Genomic DNA, 8637 nt, shown 5'->3' with positions numbered 1-8637 from the left:
AACATAACCCAGATTCCCCCCCTGGAATCAATTAAAGCTACAATATGTTACATTTCTGCATTAAAATGTCAAAAGACTTTAGACCTGTGTTATATATTTTGTTGAGTTGTGTATTTACATTATCCCAAAATGTTTTAAAACTCAGAGGAATACATATTTTATGGAAGATAACAATGTGTTTCCTACTAGCTGTTGCTAGCTAGTTGCTAACTGCTGATAACTTCTAGGAAAACACAGGATACGTCAGATTCCAGAGTGAGGAAGGAAGTCGGCAACGTTACTAAACGTGAATTAAACGTTAATATTACCTTATCCATGAACATGATTTATACTTGAGTCATGTCAGATAGATTTTTATCAGTTATGGTGGTTGTTTAAAAGTGAAGATAACAACTCCCATGATCCCTTGCCACATGAGAGAGCAGCAGAATTTACATGTTGTGCATTTAAGTATTTCTGAATCTGATTCTAAAATAAATGAAATAAAAAAAAAAAAAAAGCTTTTCAGTACCAATCTCAACTGAGTAAAAAGCAGTAAAATATAGGCCTACAGTAAAGGTTCTTCATGCTTGCTTCAGCTCGGGCTCATACCTGAGGCCGGTGGCTTGGCCGTGCACTCATGATGTCAGCGGTGTGATGTGTGTGTCAGGCCCACACAGGCTCGGCCCCCGAACAGTGATGGAGTGGTCCTCACCAAGGTGCAAATGAAGGCTGGAGGGTCACGGGGCCACGGGCAAACAGTAATGAAGCAGCAATGTGACCTGCAGCTGGCGGGGCCGATCACGGCGGAGCAAAGGTCCCCTCATGAAACGCTGACATCTCTGGAAACGTCCACTTTACTGCCCCTCCAAATGTAGGAATTTATCTCTGTTAGCTGGAACAAAATACAGGAGCTGTCTTTGTTTAAACATATTTAAATGAGACCTCTGTCATACGTTTCTTTAACTTCAATTTATCAACATTCATTCAAATGAGAAGATTATATGATAATTATTTGTATTTAGTATCATACTGAAGTAAAATTACAGAACAAAATATACTGTAAGTGTAAATATACTGTACATTTCTATTATTAATTCAGGTGCATTGATTGGTGGAGGTCATTCTGCTTACTTGGCTAGTTTAATGTATAAATTGTATAATATTTTATATATTGATGATATAATTTTGCATGTACTCTCTTAATTAGCACAGTACTTACCCTTTGAATTGTAGTAAAGTACAAGACAAGATATAATTAAGTACAATACTTGACTAAATGTATTTTTTATCGTTGTTTATCAGTTGTTAATAAGTACTGAATTAGGGCATGATCTTTAAAGCTGCATTAATAATTTCTTTCATGACTTGGGGGCAGAGAAAAAAAAGCTGAGAACAAATGATCAGACAAATTTTCAGGGTTTTCTTGCTAAAAAAAACGTCTGCCTGCAGCTGTTGGAAACAAAGCTGATAGGAGCAGAACCAAAACAAAAAAAAATGGTTTAAAAGAAGCTGAAAGGACTTCTAGAACTGTGGAAAACTTTCTAGCGACCCTTGACTCACTGATGGACCGACTGAAAGCATGAATGAAATCATCTCTGCAGCAGTCTAGCAGCTTGAGGCGACATTAGCCGCTACAAGCACACCTCAATCTCTGACTGAACTTAATAATAAATTAAAAATGTTTGTTTTCTCAAACATGGCTATCATTTTGTCTGTTTTGTGCACACTTAATATCTTGCAAAATGATTTCAACTCCAGGTTTGTATTGTTTCTCAGCTTTAAACAGGGGAAAAAGCATAAAACACCATAAAAAAACCCCAACTCCTATTATCTGTAAGGTCAAAGGGCACATTAAGAATATGTGGAATTTAATTAATTTAATTTCTGGTGTTTGAAAAAGTACAAAGTATTCATCTCAAAAGCTACTCAGAGTATTAGTTACTTTTTAAGTATTTTCTGTGTCTTCAAATATTCACTTTAAATGACCCCAGTTCTGCTCAGTGGTCACAGTCACCTCTCCAAAGGTTCCCAATTTTGTGCATTTCCCATAATTGATAGCTGAAAAGGCTGACAATCGATAACTCATTAATAATTTATAAGATACAAGACACATGTTTCTGTTATTTGTTTCTCAGTTTTTTCTTTTTTGTTTTGTCTTTTTTTCCTCTTAATTAAAGTTTAAGTTTGGCCCTGTCAGACAAAACCACGTCAAATGTCCATGAATACATTTTTAACTGGTTATATTCTTAATGGCGATTAATTGATTAGTGATTTATCATTAACATTCTGACTCCAAACCTGTGCTGCTGCAGTATTTCCTTTTTTGTCCATCCACCATTGTTCTCATTGGTCCATTTGCAATCAGACAACTTTACAAAAGGTTTCAATATTAATTCAAATTGAATCCATCACTCAATTCTGATTTTAAGTAACCTAGTAAATTACATAGTGTATGAATAAAAGTACTTTAAAATCTACTCATAAAAAGGCCCCCAAAAAACTATTTCATTACAGTAACTTGAGTATTTGTAATTAGTTGCTTCTACCCCTGCCAAGTGAACATTTGACATAATTTTGGTATTAGACAGTGTGTGTGAATCATACTGACCCGTCACTACTATGTAACACCTGTGTGTCTGTAATCTGTCAGATATAGTAAGGTGAGTACAGCCTTGAGGTACTTTTCATTACAGCTATTGAAGTGGAGCCTGAAGTTGAATTAGTTTGTGATTATAATTAGAAGCTACACTGAGTCCTTGTGTTTCAGCCTCAGTGTGTGTGTGTGTGTGTGTGTGTGTGTGCGTGTGTGTGTGAGTGCCTGTTTATGAGCAGTACTCCAGACTTGATGAGGAGGATGTTTGCTGATGGTCTTTGCTCAGTCTGGAGCGATAAACGGGTCCTGCTGGGCCCAGAGTCATCTCTGCCCTCTCATGTGTATGTGTGTGTGTGTGTGTGTGTGTGTGTGTGTGTGTGTGTGTGTGTGTGTGTGTGTGTGTGTGTTGATCTGAAGACCCTGAGCTGACTGAAGTCTTTGTCCTCCATGACGGCTGATCTGCTCTGTACACCCCAGCCTGCAGCCTGTGTTGGCCTTCACTAATTGACAATTGGAGTTTGACTTTGCACACCGGCCTCCTCTCCACCCCTGGAAGTGTGTGTTCCAAATACGCTTTACAGAGTGTGCCCAGCACCCAGGTGTGGAGGACGGAGGACAGGAGTCCAAACAACAGAAGCAGATGTTGGGCTGGGTCACTGTTGCTTTATTGTGTACTTTATGGTTTTAGTTGCAGCAGAGGTGTAGTCTAGGGTCAAACACAACAAAATGAAATGTTTCCATCTGCTTTTGTGACAGAATTAGATTTTATAAATTACATAAACTGGCAGTATACCAACCGAATGAAAGAAAACATAGATATACAGACAAGAACTCACTCTTTAAGGGTTCTAAAAATGTTCTTCCTGAAGAGTTGAGGTTGTATCCAGAACCCTTTGAAGGAAGCGTTCGTCAAAGATTCTTTGGGTGAAAAGGGTTCTTAATGGGACAGTTCACTCCAAAATCAAAACACATATTTTTCCTCTGGCCTGTAGAGCTATTTATCCATCTTTAATATTTAAAAAAAATTTAAACCAGTGTTTCCAAAAACCCCGACCCAGTTGCTCACAATAATCCCAATAATGGTTGTGTTTGTGCTGAATGTGGTCACATGTCGCTCCATTTTTTCTGTCACAGTCTACATCCAACATTATTTTCATTTTCTATATCAATGTTTGTGTTTTATGAGCTGTCATCTGTCCGACTTTGCTGATAGCAAAATGGGTGGGCCATCGGGGCATACATGCTGGGTGAGAGCGGCTGCTGTCTGATGGGGCCACAGACTCGACTAATGGTGGGCAGCTGCACAACACGTTTGTATTGATAAATAGTTTAACTAACTATATTTCTGGTGTTGAATAGCGAGGGTGACAATGTTTAATTGTGTAGCTGAGAAGTTGTAAATATTAGGTACTAGAACTGAAATGGGGCCAGTTCCGTATTGGTGGTTCAGAGCATTTCTACGAAAAAAACAAAAAAAAAAACAATAAATAATTACAACAGCTTTGCTCAAAAGTGGTGGCGGGCTGGCTCAGTTGATAGCACCAAGGTTCCAGTTCAAGCAACTCATTTTGAACTGTTCTGAGCATTTCCACCAAAAATAAACTGGCTTGGAACTTGAAAAGTTGGTTCCCCGCTGAAACCAAAAAACAGCAGTTTTTCCTTGGGAACAAAAGTGGCCATGTCATATTCTACAGGTTGTTGTGATCCTTGATTATGGTGGTTCCGCCCAAAACAGGTGGAAATACAAGCTGGTTCACTGGATTGCACCAAGGTTCCAAGAATCTTGAACCACACCGGTTCAGGAACCAGAGCAAATTTGGTGGAAAAGGGCCTTGAGAGAGTCCTGGATGGAACCATTACAGCATAGAAGGGTTCTTTGTTGAACCTCTTGTAGAGGGTTCTGGGTGAAACTTTTCACAGGAGCTCCTAGGTATACATTTTAATGTTGGGTTTTACATAAAACTCTCTGAAAGGGAACCAAAAAGAGTTCTTCTTTGGGAACACAATGTTAATTATTATCATTCTAGTTAACACCTTTATTTAAGAGTGCAGACTTGTGTTTCAATCCAATCAGGCGCAGTGGAAGTCTAAATCTGGCAGATGAGGAAGATGCCAGTCTCGCGCCTCATCTTCGTCCTGGTGTCCCCTCACGTATCCCTCCTCCACTTCCAGGAATAAGCCAGCGAGCGGCCTTATGGAAGAAGACAGAAGGGCGAAGCGGCCTCCACAGACACTACGATTATGATGGTGAGTCACATTGTGCAGGGCCTTACGGCTGATTTACGAGGGAGCCGCTGCCAAAAAACAAGTTGTCAAGTCTGGAACAGCGAGTCAGCGCAGCGGCGGGGAGGTGTGTTTGCAGACCGCCCCCTCATCCACCTCAGAACCCCAACCCCGTCCCTCTGATGTCTGTGTGTCTTCGTTAATGAAGAAATTCTGGTACCTTGGTGAGACATTGCTCTCAGCTGAGCAGACTCTGCCTTCTCTGTGCCCTCAGCCCCTGCACAGTCATACAGCCGCCCCACCCAACCACAATCCCATCATGCCTCTGGCTTCACCTTCTTTGCTGTAAATGGAACTACTGGAAGTTGGGCCACTCAAAAAAAAAATAACTTAGTGAAATTAAATCATGAAAAGTGTTTAGCTTTCTTTCAGCATCAAGCAATTCTGTTGGTCCAACTTAATTTCCTCAGGTTTGGTCAACTTAATTTATCAACTTCTTTACTTTTTCTGGGTTCAACCTAATTTAGTAGTTTGATGGTCCAACTAAATTTACAGGAGTAAAATTACACAGGCAAATGAAGTTGGTCCAACCTAAGGAAAGTTAGTGAGCCCAAAAGAACTGCGTAATGCTGAAAGACAAAAACTACATGAACAAACATGGTTCCCAGTCCATGGCAGAAATCTTTCATTTTGTATCTTTCCCCAGATTTTTTTAAGTGTGCTGATAACGTTTCTGGTACATAGGAAGAACTCGTGTCTGACAGCATTCAGTAATTTTCTCTATGTATAGTAGTTTTCTTTGGCAGTGGCGGAGTCCGCCATTCACACACTGAATTCAAACTGCATAACTTTGTACAAGGGAATCACAGGAAATGATGCATGCATGCAGTGGTGGGTAGAAAATTAAAACTGAAAATTACCATTTGAGAAACCTACTCAAGTAAAACTAAATTACTCAAAACACAGGTTCCTGTCCTTTTTAAAATGTTTAAGGTGATAACGTTGAAGCTGGCAAATTGTAAAAACAAACAAACAAACAACCAAAAAACACACTGACCAAAAAACCTGATTTGATTTCATAAAGAATTTAAGATTTATAAATTTAATTTACAAGAAGTTTGATAGCTTTTATTTTTGAAAGTTAATTACACTTAGCTTTGAACTATAACACTGCCAGGCTCATGATGGACAGATTAAAAAAAGATCTCTGTGCTGTGTTTTTTTTTTTTTCATTCTTCCTCCCTTGCACCTACCGTCCCACAATGCAACTCAACCCCTAACAGTCCTGACAAGCATTTTGTCATTTATTCTTTATTAATTTTTAAACTTGAAGTCTTCAGCCCCAACCGACACTGAATCAAGCGACATTACTTGAGGGCATTTATCAGACTTCATGCAGCTCCCTCTAGAGCCGCGAAAGTTTTTATACAATTTTTTTTCCCACACATTAGCCCTTGCCAACACAGACTGGAAACAGACTTTGAGTAAAATGTGTGCATTCTCTTTAAGTTTATGAGTAAAGTGAAAGAAGTGTAAGGATTCTTACTGTTAACTTTCATCAAAACTGACAGACTGCACAGAGAGAAATCACATGAAGTTGACTGTAATCATCATTCAGACATGTTAGTTGACTCTTTTCAAAAGGTAAGGTTATGGTATACCTCCTTGTGTGAATGCAGTCACTGACATGTTGCCTGAACCCCGAGGATAATCAGCACACTGCTACCAATGAGTGAAAGACACGCTTTCTCACTCAGACCACACTGGATATCATGCACCTCTGCTAAATGTTACTTCAGTGAGGACCAGTTTGCTTACAAGTCTTCTGTGCTTGTGTGACTGTCCACAGCTAACTGGACTGGCCTGTCAGGATGGTGAGAGGCTGTCACCATCACTGTGGTGACCGGAGGAAACATACATTAGCTTATGCTGCCTAGCAAGTCCTCCTAATGTGTGAAATTGCTCATGTAGTTCAAAAACGCTCCTCGGACATCTGTCTCTTTGGGACATTAGTGTTTTTGGAAAGACTGACCCGCTGATTACAGAGTGAAGGTCACCATGTTCGATGTTTAGGCCTTGAGGTATATTACCACATAGAGCATAGGCATCTATCTATCTATCTATCTATCTATCTATCTATCTATCTATCTATATATCTATCTATCTATCTATCTATCTATCTATCTATCTATCTACAGGGTTTGAATTATGGGTGAGCTGAGGGGGGCTCAGCTCCCATGAAAAGCGTGTGAGCTCCCCTGTAAGCTTACTTAATATAAATAAAAATATAGGAAAATATGCCAATGTTGTGTTTATTCTGTCTTTACATTACAATTTCTGAACATTTGTCGTTGTTGTGTGTGACAGTGGGGGGGATTTTTTTCTTGCTTTTTTTCCCGCCCTTGATCAATACATGTATTTGATTTTGAAAGGGTAGCCTTATGTTGTTGTTATGAAATTTTAAGGACAGTATTAACTGTCTATAGTGGCAACAGTAGATTGTTTTCTGCAGTAACCCTGAAACTGACCTGCCACACACACTTATATATGCATGTGCATGTGTTTTGTAACAGTGCACATTGGAACATAAGATATATGTACATACACATATATCAAAAGGCCAAAAGAGTGGAGGTCCCCAAACCTTGTTGCTTCATAACCTACATCTAATAATCCCATTAGATGTGTATATGCATTACATTAGCATAACTGCTCTCTAAGGCACTCCAATTCAAAAGACCAGACCACTAGCAACGAGCTAATTTAATGTCAATAACTAAGATTTAGGTCACACAAAAAATGAATATAGCTAATGTTAGCTAGCAAACTACATTTTCACCTACAGCATGTGCAACTTACTTCAATATGCTTTGCAGGTTAGAAATGAAGTTTGTTTTAAAAATGGACATCTCAGTGTTCATCATGTAAATGGTGTCTTTTTTTTTTTTAGATTTTGGTTTAAAAAGTGCAGCCAGATTTCCACAGTTGGAGAGGGTTTTACACCAGAAGGAGCCTCTTGTTCTGGGTTTTGTTCCATCATCATCACATTGTTGTCAAAAGACTGGGGCTTATATTTCGTCCAGGCATCAGCAATTTGTAAAGCTGATCCTCAAGCAAACAATAATTTTTTTTTTTACAATCCCTTTCATGCATATTTACTTGTCATTGTGATATTACTATCAGCATATTTTTCTCCCTGCATGATGTTTTTCCTGATTGCATCCAAATTCCTATAGAGAGCCAAAGTCAAGCCCCTTCACAACCTAACTTTGAGGAAAAAATGAATGGAAGTCTAGGGTGAGAGACAAATTACTTTATAAGTTATTTTTCAAGTCATGCAAGTCACAAGTCAGTTTCTGTAGAACAGTAGTGTCTTAAAAGTGAACCATGTAGGTAGATAACATTAGTCATGTTATCACTTAACTGTACTAAGTTGACGTAACTTGATTGATGTCATAGTCCCTTAAGAACCACTATCTTCCAGTTTAACTCTTTTGAGCATTTTCAAGTGATGTTTTAGAAATTAGATAAATATGGGCCAACACTCATCTGAAACTGAAATAAAAACAATTCCTTCAATTTCCTCAAAGGTCATCTTCTACTACTTTCTACCAGATTTATAGGATTAGTGCAGGTACTCATTGTACAGAACTACAGGATAACACTGAGCCCTCTAAATACTTTCTTTACACTTTAAGGAAAACACTGCTCCCTAGTGGTTCAAAATTAAGATTCTTTCCAACCTGTGCATGGTGAAGTATATCTTGTCTAATCATTTCATTGGGACAAAAGCAATATTATCTACAAATATTTTGACATTTTAGTGATATATTTTACAC

Source organism: Lutjanus erythropterus, chromosome 16 (genome assembly GCF_056507025.1).
Source record: "Lutjanus erythropterus isolate fLutEry1 chromosome 16, fLutEry1.hap2, whole genome shotgun sequence".
NCBI classification, from domain to species: domain Eukaryota; kingdom Metazoa; phylum Chordata; class Actinopteri; order Lutjaniformes; family Lutjanidae; genus Lutjanus; species Lutjanus erythropterus.
This window is presented reverse-complemented; position numbering follows the sequence as displayed.